Below are 13,324 nucleotides of genomic sequence, written 5' to 3' on the forward strand. Positions count from 1 at the left end.
GTATATTTCAAATGGAGTCGCCACTTAAATCACACTCCCGGTGTGCAAGAAGGGGTGTAATGCCCCGGTGTATGGATTTCAACTGGAATAACCCTATTGAACTATATGTAAACCAGAATAAACGATATGGCATGTATGAGCACCGGGACGTGTGGTCGGGAATGGAATAACTAACTGCTTAAATCAATTCCCGAATTGGACCTGTACAGCAATATTTTCTGCTTCAAATATTAGGCAAAATGAAAATTGTTTAAAACAAGGTTTTCAAGCCCGTCAGAGTTTTTGTATTTAATTCGTCAACCAAGAACCTATCCTTGACTCGACATACAATAAAAGCGTCCGTGAAACTAAAGAGAATACGACCCATTTGTCACTGATTACTCCAGTAACAACATGCAAATCATCAGAAATAACTATAACATTCCACTTAAGCCCTTTGGTCTATAGAAATGCAATATTACAAAATACGAAACAGAAGAAAAGGAAGTCCTTGGGCAATGTTGTTTGGTGAGATTTATATAAATATGCTACGAAAAGTCTGCAAAAAAGAATTATTAATATTAAAATCCAATAATTTACAATGACCATGTCAATTTTTAAGCCCTTCAATGTATGCTTCATTCTGACGAAATATGCCGTCGCCAAAATATTGCGTAAAGGACTTTTGAAGCATCTGTATTCATTCCGTTATTCCTAGCGATTTTGACGAAGGTGACGAAAAGACTAAATGAATACTCGGATAGTGCAGATCTTAGGAACCCGGGGTTAGGAAGTGAAAGGAAAGTCATCTAACTATCATTAATTAAAGAACTTCATTATGCATCTTCAATTTGCTTAACTCACTGGTATTGTATCATAAAAATAATACTGTTGGTTAAAACCTTTCAAATATTGTTCGACACGCCCGCCAAAGCCTTTTTGTAATCAATGCTAATAATAGCAAAACATGTTCATTGGAAATACGAGTCTTGCATGGCGTTTTTCACAGAAAGTAATACCGTCTTTCTCGTCGCCGTTTTCGTATCAATTTGCCCCTTTTCAAAAACTAATCATTGCTATCGGCGTATCGTGTCTAAAACTCGTATAATAGCATGTACAGAAAAAACCTAGCGATGAAAAGAGTTTGTGAAGAAATGTAAACTCCTTATGGGCATGTGAAAGATTCACCTTGATTCAAGTTCATTGCTACTCAAATGTAATCTTTTATGTTGTCAACTCCAATGTAGCTAACACCATGGGAATAAAATACTCCTTTGATAAAATTAAAGACATAAGTTCATGGTTCAATGTCGATACTTTTTACCCCTGCAAGGCTCCTTTATTTCCCCCTGCCAGACAGTTTCAAGGTCGCTCAATATTATTGTAACATAATAACATAGTACCCTTGGCCTTGCCGTGTAGTATTTGGGTGCATTGGCTGCTAGCTTACTTGATCTATTATTATTCGTATAGCGTAAACCGGGCCAACAAGATGTGTGGGACAATTTGATAAATATGCCTACTTTATAGGCTACCATGAAATTAAAGCTAAAAAAACATTATTTATTTCGGATAAAATGAAAGCATCTGCCGCTTTACTTTTTCCTTCGTGTGATCTTAACAAATACACTTTCAGCAATAAAGGTTTTACTTTTTGCCCTTTATATGGAACCCGCCGAGAAAAAAGTTTTTAAACTTAAAGAACAGGTTTTTAACCCTTTGTTGACTATTTTGACCTTTATAGAACCTTTTTGGTTCATTACAGAACTATTGAGGGTTCCATATAGAGGACATAGGTTAGAGTCCTTTTTGAGAATGGATCCCCAGCAAACATAAAAATGTTTTTGAAACGTTTTAAGCATGTTATATTTTGGGTTTTGGTTTAAATAAAAACGTTTTAAAAACATTAAATGCCGGGTTATATAAAGTTCATTGAAACGTTATAAAACGTTTTGTACGAAAACACACTACAACAATATTTTTAAAATGTCTTCAAAATGTTATTGTTAAAATTTTTAACAACATTTTTTTTTTTGTCAACACATAAATAACGTTATGTTAGAATATTTGCAGTAGGTTGTCAACAAACTGTTTTTGAATGTTATGAAGACGTTTTATACCCTTTATATGTCCTTTATATAACCCGACATTTAAACGTTCTCAGGCAACCTTTTCTAACGTTTTGCTAATAATGTCGAAAACGTTTTGTGTTTGCTGGGTCAGTACCTTTCGAAACACATAAAACGAGCATCAAAGATCGTATACCATCTGTGTTTGCATCAGAGACAAAAACACAGTCAATTTATCATGATTGATTAGCACAGAAAATACACTTCCAACAAGAACGTTCATGAACAATAATTCACACCGAACTATATTATCCATTTCCAGCAACGTTTTTTACGAGAAAATTGCCAGTAAACCTGTACATGTTGGGTTATATAAAGGGTATATAAAGGGTATAAAACGTTTTCATAAACATTCAAAAACATTTTGTTGAAAATTTACTGCAAGATATTGTAACATAATGTTATTTAGGTATTGACGAAATAGTTAGCAATAAATATTTTACAATAAGTTTTGACAACATTTACTAATTTGTTGTTGTATTTTCTTTTATAAAAGAACGTATTAAAACGTTTTCATGACCTTTACAAAACCCGACATTTAATGTTATTAATCGATTTAAATTAATACTGGGGAAAACCCTTTTTTTTGAAAAATTTGAACTTGAGTTGGCTTCAGTCATGACCTAAACGACATAATCGCATGATCGCAATTCGTAACGAAATGGGACTAGTTTAAAACTGTACTGAGACTATAAGACTGCGTTCTGTCGCATTATGTAAAACTTGTGTTATTTCAAATATGCTGACAAAGGCATATACATTATACATAAATTCATATAAATTCTACATGTATACATCTATAATTCAATTTTCGTTATGTTATGCAATTAGTTTCTGTGGAATTTTTGTAACTTCGTATACTTTGAATAAAATGTATCATGCAGCTGGTATACATGAAGTGCAGAGGCAGAAAATTGTTTGAGTTACTTGACTACGAGAAAACGCCCAGTCTGTGTTTAATGGGTTAACCCTAAAATATGGTCCCAAAGACGAGGGACTTGTACCATGGTTGCATCTATGCCATAGTCGATTTTCGATAAATAGAAATATGTTTTAATCATGATGAACGCATTCAAAATTATACTGATGTTTATCACAATTAAAGTGTTCAATAAATGGTCATGTAAAAAGTTTATACATTAGTGAGAGTAAAAGTAAAGTATGTTATGTTGAATGCAACATAATTATCTTGGCCGTTTATAAATTATAAACGGCCAAGATAATGTTCACCACAGATATTGGCATGTGTTCCAATACATTTATCTGTGGGCTCACTTGCTGAACAATTCTGATTTTGGGATCTACCAGTTTATTGATCGCAAAAGCCGGAATAAAAAAATATCGGCATCACATAAAAAGTATGATGACTGAAAAATCAGATGTTAAAATCTATTAATTGTACACAAATTAATACATATCAGATTTCTATGCTTAAAGGTAATCACCAGAGTATGTACAATGGGCAAGTGGACTACGGAGAAGTCTACGTACCATCTTATGCTGTCCCGATAATGAAACTAGTCTTCAGGTGGAACTGACAGTCCACCAGGTACCGGTTTAGTGCATATAAGTATTGAAGATGTTTAAATTTCAAATTTCGAAAATTCTACAGCAAAAACAATGATTCCTTTTCTGCCTTATACAGTAAGCCAAAGAATTAAGGTACCAGTTATGTTCACCCTTGTATATCCTAAACAAAGACAAATATTTCAAAATTAAGACAAGCAGCCACTACCTGTACTTTTTAGCTATGATTTAAGACCTTATCGGGGACCTTATTTGTTGAAATTTGTTGAGAATTAAAGAAATGGTGATCTAAAACCTAAGGAAGAAACGAAATCAAAAGTTGTAATTTTGTGTTCTAATCAATGAAAGCACGACGCTAGTTTACGGTAATCAAATGGAAGCACGGCATTAGTTTTCTTGTTCGAGAATGCCTTGTGTACAAATCAATAGGGCATGCAATGGAGCAAACTGCAACTTTTAAATTGTCATCTTACTTGGGTTTTTGGATGTCGTGTTTTTATTTCTTGAACAATTTCAACAAATGAGTGCTTAAATTCGAGCTAAAAGACCCAGCTATTGACTGCTTGTTCCAATTTTGACATACCTGTCTTTGTTTAGGATATACAGGGGTGAACATAACTGGTACCTTAATATTTTGGCTTACTGTACTTTATAAAATGGTGTAGCAATAACATAGGAAAGCTGAGAAGAAGTTGAGGATACATATAGTTTATATGACATGTAAATGCTAATCAAGTTAACACTTGAGCAGTTGAGTAAGTTGCGTATTGAATTGGGAACATATTTTATTAACATAATGTATAGGCCTACACGAAGCATGATATAGACAGGCTTATACAGGCCCAAAGGTAAAGTTTCCATGACAGAACAAGACAGGCTTGGCTAAAATAAGAAAAAGAAATTGTGTACAAAACTTGCAACATTATTTTCTCATCAGGTTCAAGTTATAAAGCGTGTCACAGGTCAATTCCGATTTGATTTTAATTGACATCGGTCAGTGTTATGGTATGGTCAGCAACACCAAAGAAGCAATTTCATGCATATATGCATATGGTCAAAAGGTAAGAAAAATATTTGTGGATGTGGTCATTTCACACTTTCCGCCGCTTCTCATGGTGAATTAATTTGGAAAAAGAGTGAGAGAGTGGTGTGATTATAGCCTAGGAGTGTATTTTTTTTGTAGACTGTGTATAACGCGTACGGTGCGTTGATGCGACAATTGGAGGCCATAGGACCACAATAGCCTCATCCCAATGGCATAGTTCAATAACCTTAATTAAACAATAGTGCAAAATTTGACCTCAAGTTACATACTATGCGTTTATGTCCCCAAATTTTCAAAGGTCATTCAATTAATGTACAAATGTATTGGGGTTAAAGAACTGTGCCCTGATGGGTGAGCATGTTGTAGATCCTAGTGTATGTGTGTATATTGGGAAACTATTTGTAAGGTAATTAACCCAGATTTGGTTGATCTTATTCACACGATTTCTTTTTCTAAACTTACGCCCTTGTTCAATATCTGGCAATGAAATTAACAATTGTGACACTTCTCAGTCGAACCGTTACTTATTGACCTACTTCGAGCTGACCGACCGTGCGTCCTCGCTTCATGCTCGGGACATCGGTCCAACAAATATTTACAGGTCCATGATTATGACGATTGTTAGTGTATTTACGATAACAACTGTCCTTTTGGAAAATGGTGTCAACATGGTCAGGGTGACAGAGTAATTGTTAAGTTGAAACGCATCCAACTTAAAGGGGCATTTCGTGATCCACAGCCTCATCCCCCAAAAAAAAAAAAAAAAAGTTGAGATTTTTATATCGCTGGAAACCTCTGGCTACATAATGTTTATGTACAAAATATCTCTTGCAGATTAATTCGTTTAGCTAAGATATCGTGAAATTTGAATTTCGTTCTGGCGCACCAGAACGAAATTACAACACATTGTCTATGGAGCAGTGTAATACACATAATCATGCATAACTCGCAAACGCAAAATCGGAATCAACTGAAATTTTGGAAATAAGCTTTTTCGTGGATATCTACTGAAAATGTCATAAAAGAGGATGCTAGGATCACAAAATCCTCCTTTAAGGTGAATTGGTCGATAGGCTATACTTCGCTTCATGTGACTCCTCCCCGGACTCCTAGCTCTAGTTTTCGAGAAAAACATGTGCGAAATAACTTGAATCTAGTATCACAAAATTGAGATCTGTCACATTAGGTAAAAAAAAGGCCAACAACAACAAATAAACAAAATGCGAACATGATATTTGCTGGTATGTGATGATATAAATGTTAGAACTTTTTAGAAGTAGAAACCCAACTACCCTAAATCTTTCGATCCTAACCATGCTATTAGTATTAAACATGTTAAGGGCTGGGGTATGAACGTGTGGACAGTATTTATTTGGGACATTAGAGCACATCAGACATATCGAATTGCATTCTGAATACGAAGAATGTCATTCTGATATCAAATAATTTTGATTTTTGAAATTCGCAATTTAATACACATTTTATGGCAAATCATTAAAATTGATATTTTTGATATTTAACAGTACTTGAAGTAAACTTTATAAATCTGATGATTTATACTTAAAGTGTATGTAGGTGAGATGAAAAAGCCGACGATCAATTGAAAATTTTGACCTTTCGTATTGAAGATATGGATTTTTTCCCAAAACACACAAAAAAATAGGTCTTTTGGGAAAAAATCCATATCTTCAATATGAAAGGTCAAAATTTTCAATTGACTGTCGGCTTTTCCTCCCTGCTACATACACTTTAAGAATACATCATTAGATTTATAAAATTTATTTCGAGGACTGTTATATATCAAAAATTTGACAAATATCAAATTTTAATAATTTGTAATAAAATTTGTATTATATCGTGAATTTCAAAAAATTTGATATCAGAAAGACATGCTTCGTATTCAGAATGCAATTCGATACGTCTGAGGTGCTCTCATGTCCCACAAAAAATACTGTCGAAACGCCATAAACGCTCATTCTAGATCCCTTAAATGCTAACCTTATTTTAGGGTTATGGTTACTCTAATCATAATATTGAGGAGAGGCAAATATTTTAAATTCTTGCCACTAATGTTTTTATTTAATTATTTAATCAATTTATTAATTATTATTCATAAGTTTAATAAATATAATTTGCCACGATATAGAGAAAACCTGTTAAAGGAGTATTTCGTGATCCTAGCATCCTTTTTTATGACATTTTCAGTAGATATTAAGCTTATAAAAAGCTTATTCCCAAAATTTTAGTTGATTCCGATTTTGCGTTTGCGAGTTATGCGTGATTACCTATGTGCAATACACTGCTCCATAGACAATGTGTTGTAACGATATCTTTGCTAAACGAATTAATCTGCAAGAATTTTTTGTACATAAACATTATGTAGCCAGAGGTTTCCAGTGATATAAAAATCTCAACTTTTTTGTTGAGAAAAGTGGGGGGATGATGCTGTGGATCACGAAATGCCCTTTGAAATCATGCGTTAGAAAGAAGTACTATGAACAATCATGGTGTCTTCAATTATAATCAGCAGAACGTTGCGTTACGATTCATTATTTCAAGCGACAGTTAACAATGATATATACAGTATCCAAGTAGTCAACAATGCAGGTTACCGACCAAATTTTAACTTTTATAAGTTCCAATCAAAACTTATTTGTCACATGGGTTGGAAAAAACCCCATTTCTCATTACCAATTGTTTTTAACATGAAATGGAAGGTTTTATATTAAGTGGTGTGCCGCCGGAACGTGACTCAACACATTAATGTTAATGCGTACATTTGAGCGGATCAGAGGGGTGCCCTTCTGGGTCGTGCTGCCTTGTGGAATTGCTAACCATGAAGATCCAGCCCTGTATTATTATCAAAATGTCACAATCAACATTTTTTTATTTAAAAAAATTAATTAATAATTACCAGGTGGATGTTATTAATAATAATGGCAATGATACATAGCCTATGGTGTTTCTTCGTGTTTCAACCTTGGTTGTTTCCTTATGGCATCAACTACATCTCAAAATTGTTTAAAATTGCCAATTTTACATCAGATCAATAGTAATCTTAACACGCACAGCGCTGTTGTTGCTTCTAATATCACACAGAGAATCTAATAACAATCATTTATTTTCTTCGTTTTAAAGGTCGTAACTTTTCACACCTGTAACTTTACAAATTGGTATGAGGTTCAATCATCTTCAGAGTCTATGGTTCAATCAACTATTGTTTAATTCTTCTTCTTATTATTATTATTATTATTTATCATTATTATTATTATTATTTATTGTTTATTTAGCTTTTATTAGTTACTTTCATTTATTCTTTTCTTGACTTGCATAACAGTTGTAGGAACTTGTAGCGATTATAGGTCAGCCAACATTGTAAACACTCAAATGAACCAGATCAACCAGCAAAGATGACTTTGCGCTTATTAGAACCATCCTTCCGAATCGCGATTGTGGTGTGAGTGTGCGGTGCGGGATGTGTTGCGGTCTATAAAAAGTCAACCGACCTTTTTCCAAAATGGGAGAAAAATAACTTAAATAAGTGTTAACGAGCTGACGTTAGTTTCCGAGACGGGCTCCGAGAGGTTAAATAAAAAGATGAAGAACAAAATAAGTACGCTTTTCTCTTTCATCATCAAAAGAGATATAGGTTTGGTCACAATTATACTGATCTCCGCCATATTCCCGCTTTTATTATTTATTCCCCCAAATTTTAATTCCCCACCCTTTTTGCAAAATACTTTCCCCTTTTGCAAATATATACCCGGTAGTTCCCCCGAGTTTTCAAACAGTTTCTCCCTTTTTCCCTTTTTTACAAAATAATAGTTCGCTCTTTTTTTTACTTTCCCCTTTTTCAAATAGTTTCCTTTTGCAAACATAGTTCCCTTTTACTTTCCCCTTTTTCAAATAGATTCCACTTTTTGCTAGTTCCCCCTGTTTTACTTTCTTGTCAAATAGTTTCCCCTTTTGCAAATATAGTTCCCCTTGTTTTACTTTCCCCCTTTTTCAAATAGTTTCACCCTTTTGCTAGTTCCCCTGTTTTACTTTCCCCCTTTTCAAATATAGTTTCCCCTTTTTGCAAATAGTTCCCACTTCGTTACTTTCCCCCTTCCCCCTTTTTGCAACTCAAGTTACTGTCCCCTTTTTGGAAATAGTTTCCCCTTTTTCACTCTCCCCCATTTTCAAAGTTTCCCCCTTTTTACACTTAAGAATGGTTTCTCCCATTTTTACTTTCTCCCTTTTCAAAGTATATTCCCCAATTTTTACTTTTGCTTCGCTTTTTGGTGTGCGTGGATTCATTTTACTGTTCTTTTGCAAACGCACCCACGAGTTGCTTTTTTGCAAATATAATAATTCAAATTAATTCAATTCAATTCAATTCAAAGTAGTTTATTCACATAATTATGCTTTTCCCATCTTACATAGCGATCACATAGTAACAAGGCACATGATAACTATTAGGTTATAATAGTATATAAATAATAAATAAGATGCAGTGTAAATATATGAAAACATGATTTACTTTACACACAAATTATATGAGTTGGAATATGTATGGAGTCCACTACCAGATTCAAAGTTAATGCGCCCTTAAAAGTTGTTAACACACATTATAATGTTGTTCATAAAAATGTAATATAAAGTTTACCCAACCTCTAACTTTTTGAAAATAGAATTATTTATGTATTTTAAATTAGTCAGTAAATGCATGGGAAATTGGAAACAAATACCTACCAAAAAGTAACCACCCCCTCAATGAATGACCATTGTTCTAATCTAAAACGGTTGGTCGTATTTGGGATGCTTTCGAAGCAGAATTTATTGTATGCGCCCTGATGTGAATAATGACATCGTTATTGATTATCACATGTTTTGATCATCTCCAAATGCATGAATCAAAAAGGATTATCCAGTGAGAGCTAAACAGAATAGAGGTTATCCATGTTCTATACGCCGTAGAAGTGACGTCATAATCGGATTAACTACCATAGCAATAGATGTATACAATTTTTGAATATACCGCGCTGCACTGCAGCAGGGTGCACACATCACCTGTCTTCAATCATATAATAAATTAAATACAATACCCCTCTTTTCAAAGAGACTAATCTTACAGGTGCAAGTGATTTGCATTTCTTTGACATCTATGGTTCAATGCATCGGTACCGCATGAACGTTATAGTGCGAGGCGATATAGCCAAAATTGTATTCATCTATTGCTATGGTAGTTAATCCGATTAACTACGTCACTTCTACGGCGTATTTATAAGCTGCATGTCCTATCAACGACTGCTATACCTTGTTTAGGACATTCTAAAGAAGTACCTGCATGTGCAACCATGACTGTTTCAAAATAGCCCGCCAAAGTCATGCAGGTAACTCCGAGGTCGTGTATTGAATTAGTTTGAATGAGGAATACTACGGGAACCAGTGCCTTTTGTTAGAAGTCACACATGAGTGAAGTGGATAACCTCTATTCCTTTAATTGTTAATGGATACTGAATAAAACTTGGCAATATGATTGTGCTGCAACTTTCAAATCTTGGGTTATTTTCATTAAAATGTACCCTGCGACATTAATATTGGGACCATTGGAACAAATAAGGTGTCATAATGGCCAAGAGTTTAATCATTGGGGAAAACACCTAAGGCAAAGTTTTAGTGATTCAGATGTCCTTCTTTAATCTTTTCTTGTAGCAGTTGAGGCGTTTATACCCCTATGCACTCGAAGAATTAGTGACACTTTTTGTAAAGATAATTTGACACAGCGCCGTCAATTGAGTTTCCCATTCCATTTCATTTCACTGACTGATGGGGCTGTTAAGCTCAATGTTTCTTTGCAGCCACTGTGTCACCGTATATCCTCGTGAATTATTGTCAGGGGCAGACTGACGGTTTACCGGATAGGACGAGTTATTTTGCCTTTTATATTAGAAATGACATTGCTTTTATCAAGAAAGGTCCTATCACATCTAACAACGCATAAAATAAGCGCTGAAAAATTATAAAGAAATCCATCTTACGGAAAGTTATGTTTGTCTACAGAACATGTTTGTTTGAGAGGGAACTTTAGTCCCGATTATAAATTTCCGTAAAATTAATGAACACACTTTTTCTGCAGTGTATTCAATTCAAAGCTAGGCAAAACCACTACTGAAGACAGCAATCACGATTATTATAATGCTATCTACTATACTAAAAACAGCTAATGCTAATGCTAACTACTGCCGACAGCAACTCACTATTATAATGATGCAATCTACTTAAGACAGTGATTATAACCATGATAATGATATCTACGGAAGATACCAATTATAATTATGATAATGCTATCTACTGAAGACAGTAATAATGATTATGATGGTACTACCGATAATGCTATTTACCTATAAGACAGCAAGTATGATTATTATGTTTATGCTATCAGCTGAAGACAGCATGCACGTATGATATTATGATAATGCTGTCTACTGAAGAGAGCTGTCTACTGAAGAGAGTTATATACTATCTACTGAAGACAGCAATTATAATAATGACACTGTTATCTACCGTAGACAGAAATTATGACTATGGTAATGATATCTACTAAAGACAGCCATCTGATTATGAAAATGCTATCTACTGAAGATATCAATCATGATTATAATGATACTGAAGACCACAAAAAGATTATAATATTTATATCTACTAAATTTATCATGAGTATGGTTATAATGATGCTATCTACTGAAGACAACAATTATGATTACGGTGATGCTTTATACTGCAGATTTTAAAATCATTTAATGGTAATGCTATATATTCGTATTGAACATAGCAATCGTGATTAAAATGATGATATCTGCTGATAAAACTTTGCAATTCCCAGTCCACAATATTTTAATATTTTGGTTAGATTTTTCTATTGGGAAGGTGTCCTATTAAATAATGTTTGCTAAGTATTGTTTGTTCCCCCTTTCACCCTGCCAAAATTGATTTCCCCCTTTTGAATGCTCATTTCTTTGCCGCCTTAGTTTATCATTGTGCCTGTGCTCCTAAAATATTACACATGTCGTTGTGGTAAGCCCTTTTCCTGTCCCCTGCTCAGTACATAAAATAACTGAGGTCTCTTGAATACTTGGTTGCAAAGTTTTTAATTTTTTTCTCCTCACTTTTTGCCTATATCTGGGTTTTATTGTTGCCGACATTAGCCTGATTGACCAGATCTGGTCACAAGTTATGGTTATAAAAATTCAATCTACTGAAGACATAACTTTTAGCGATTATGATTATGCTTAAGATGATGATATCTATTGAAGACAGTATTATTGACTATGATAATGCTATCTACTGAAGACAGCAAATATAATTATGGTAATGGTATGATTTGCTCTCTGTAGAAAAAAAGCAATCATGATTACAATGATGCTATCTATTGAAAACATCAATTTTGATTATGATACAGTTTGAACCTTGTAATTCTCAGTTCACGAATTATTTTGGTAAGAATTTTTAGGTGTTTGCTAAAACTTGTTTATCCTCCCATTCGCCCTGTAAAAATTGCGTTCCCTCATTTTGATTGCTCAATTGGTTTTGCCCTCCAATTTTATCCTTGTCCCTGTACTCATAAAACATTACACATGTCTTTATGGTTTTACCCTTTCCCTGTCCCCTGTGCTCATAATTATTGCACAGGCTGTTATGGTTCTGCCTAGCTTTGAATTGAAAACAATGTAGAAAAAGTATGTGCAGCAATTTCAGCCCATTATAATGATGGTAACTACTGAAGACAGCAATTATGACCAAAATGATGCTATCTACTGATGACGACAACAATTATGATTATGAAAATTCAACATACTGAAGACACCTATTTAGCAATTATGATTATGCTTATGATGATGATATCTATTGAAGACAGTATTTATGACTATGATAATGCTATCTACTGAAGACAGCAGTTATAATTATGGTAATGGTATGATTTGCTCTCTCTAGAAAAAAAGCAATCATGATTATAATGATGTTATCTATTGAAAACATCAATTTTAATTATGATACAGTTTGAACCTTGCGATTCTCAGTCCACGATATTATATTATTTTGGGAAGATTTTTTAGGTGTTTGCTAAAACTTGTTTATCCTCCAATTCGCCCTGTCAAAATTGCTTTCCCCCTTTCGATTGCTCTTTTTTTGCCCTCCAATTTTATCCTTGTCCCTGTGCTCATAAAATATTACACATGTCTTTATGGTTTTGCCATTTCCCTGTCCCCTGTGCTCATAATTATTGCACAGGCTGTTATGGTTTTGCCTAGCATTGAATTGAAAACAATGTAGAAAAAATGTGTGCAGCAATTTTACGGAAATTGTCGGGAAGAAAGTTCCCTGAAGTGTTCCGTAAAAATGTTCTATAGACAAACCTAACTTTCTGAAGATTGGAATTCATTTTCATATTTTAAGAAAGAGTGTTGTTAGACGTGATAGGTCTTTGCTTGATAAAATCCATATCATTTGTACGATAAAAGTCCATTATTATTATCTACTCGTCTCATCCAGTAAATCGTCGGTCTATTTTTGAAAATAATTCATAAAGATATACGGTGACACGGTGGCTACAAATATGCTCAAGTCTCATTGACTTTAACAGCCCCATCAGTCAGTGAAA

This window comes from Amphiura filiformis, chromosome 6, assembly GCF_039555335.1.
Source record: "Amphiura filiformis chromosome 6, Afil_fr2py, whole genome shotgun sequence".
NCBI lineage: Eukaryota > Metazoa > Echinodermata > Ophiuroidea > Amphilepidida > Amphiuridae > Amphiura > Amphiura filiformis.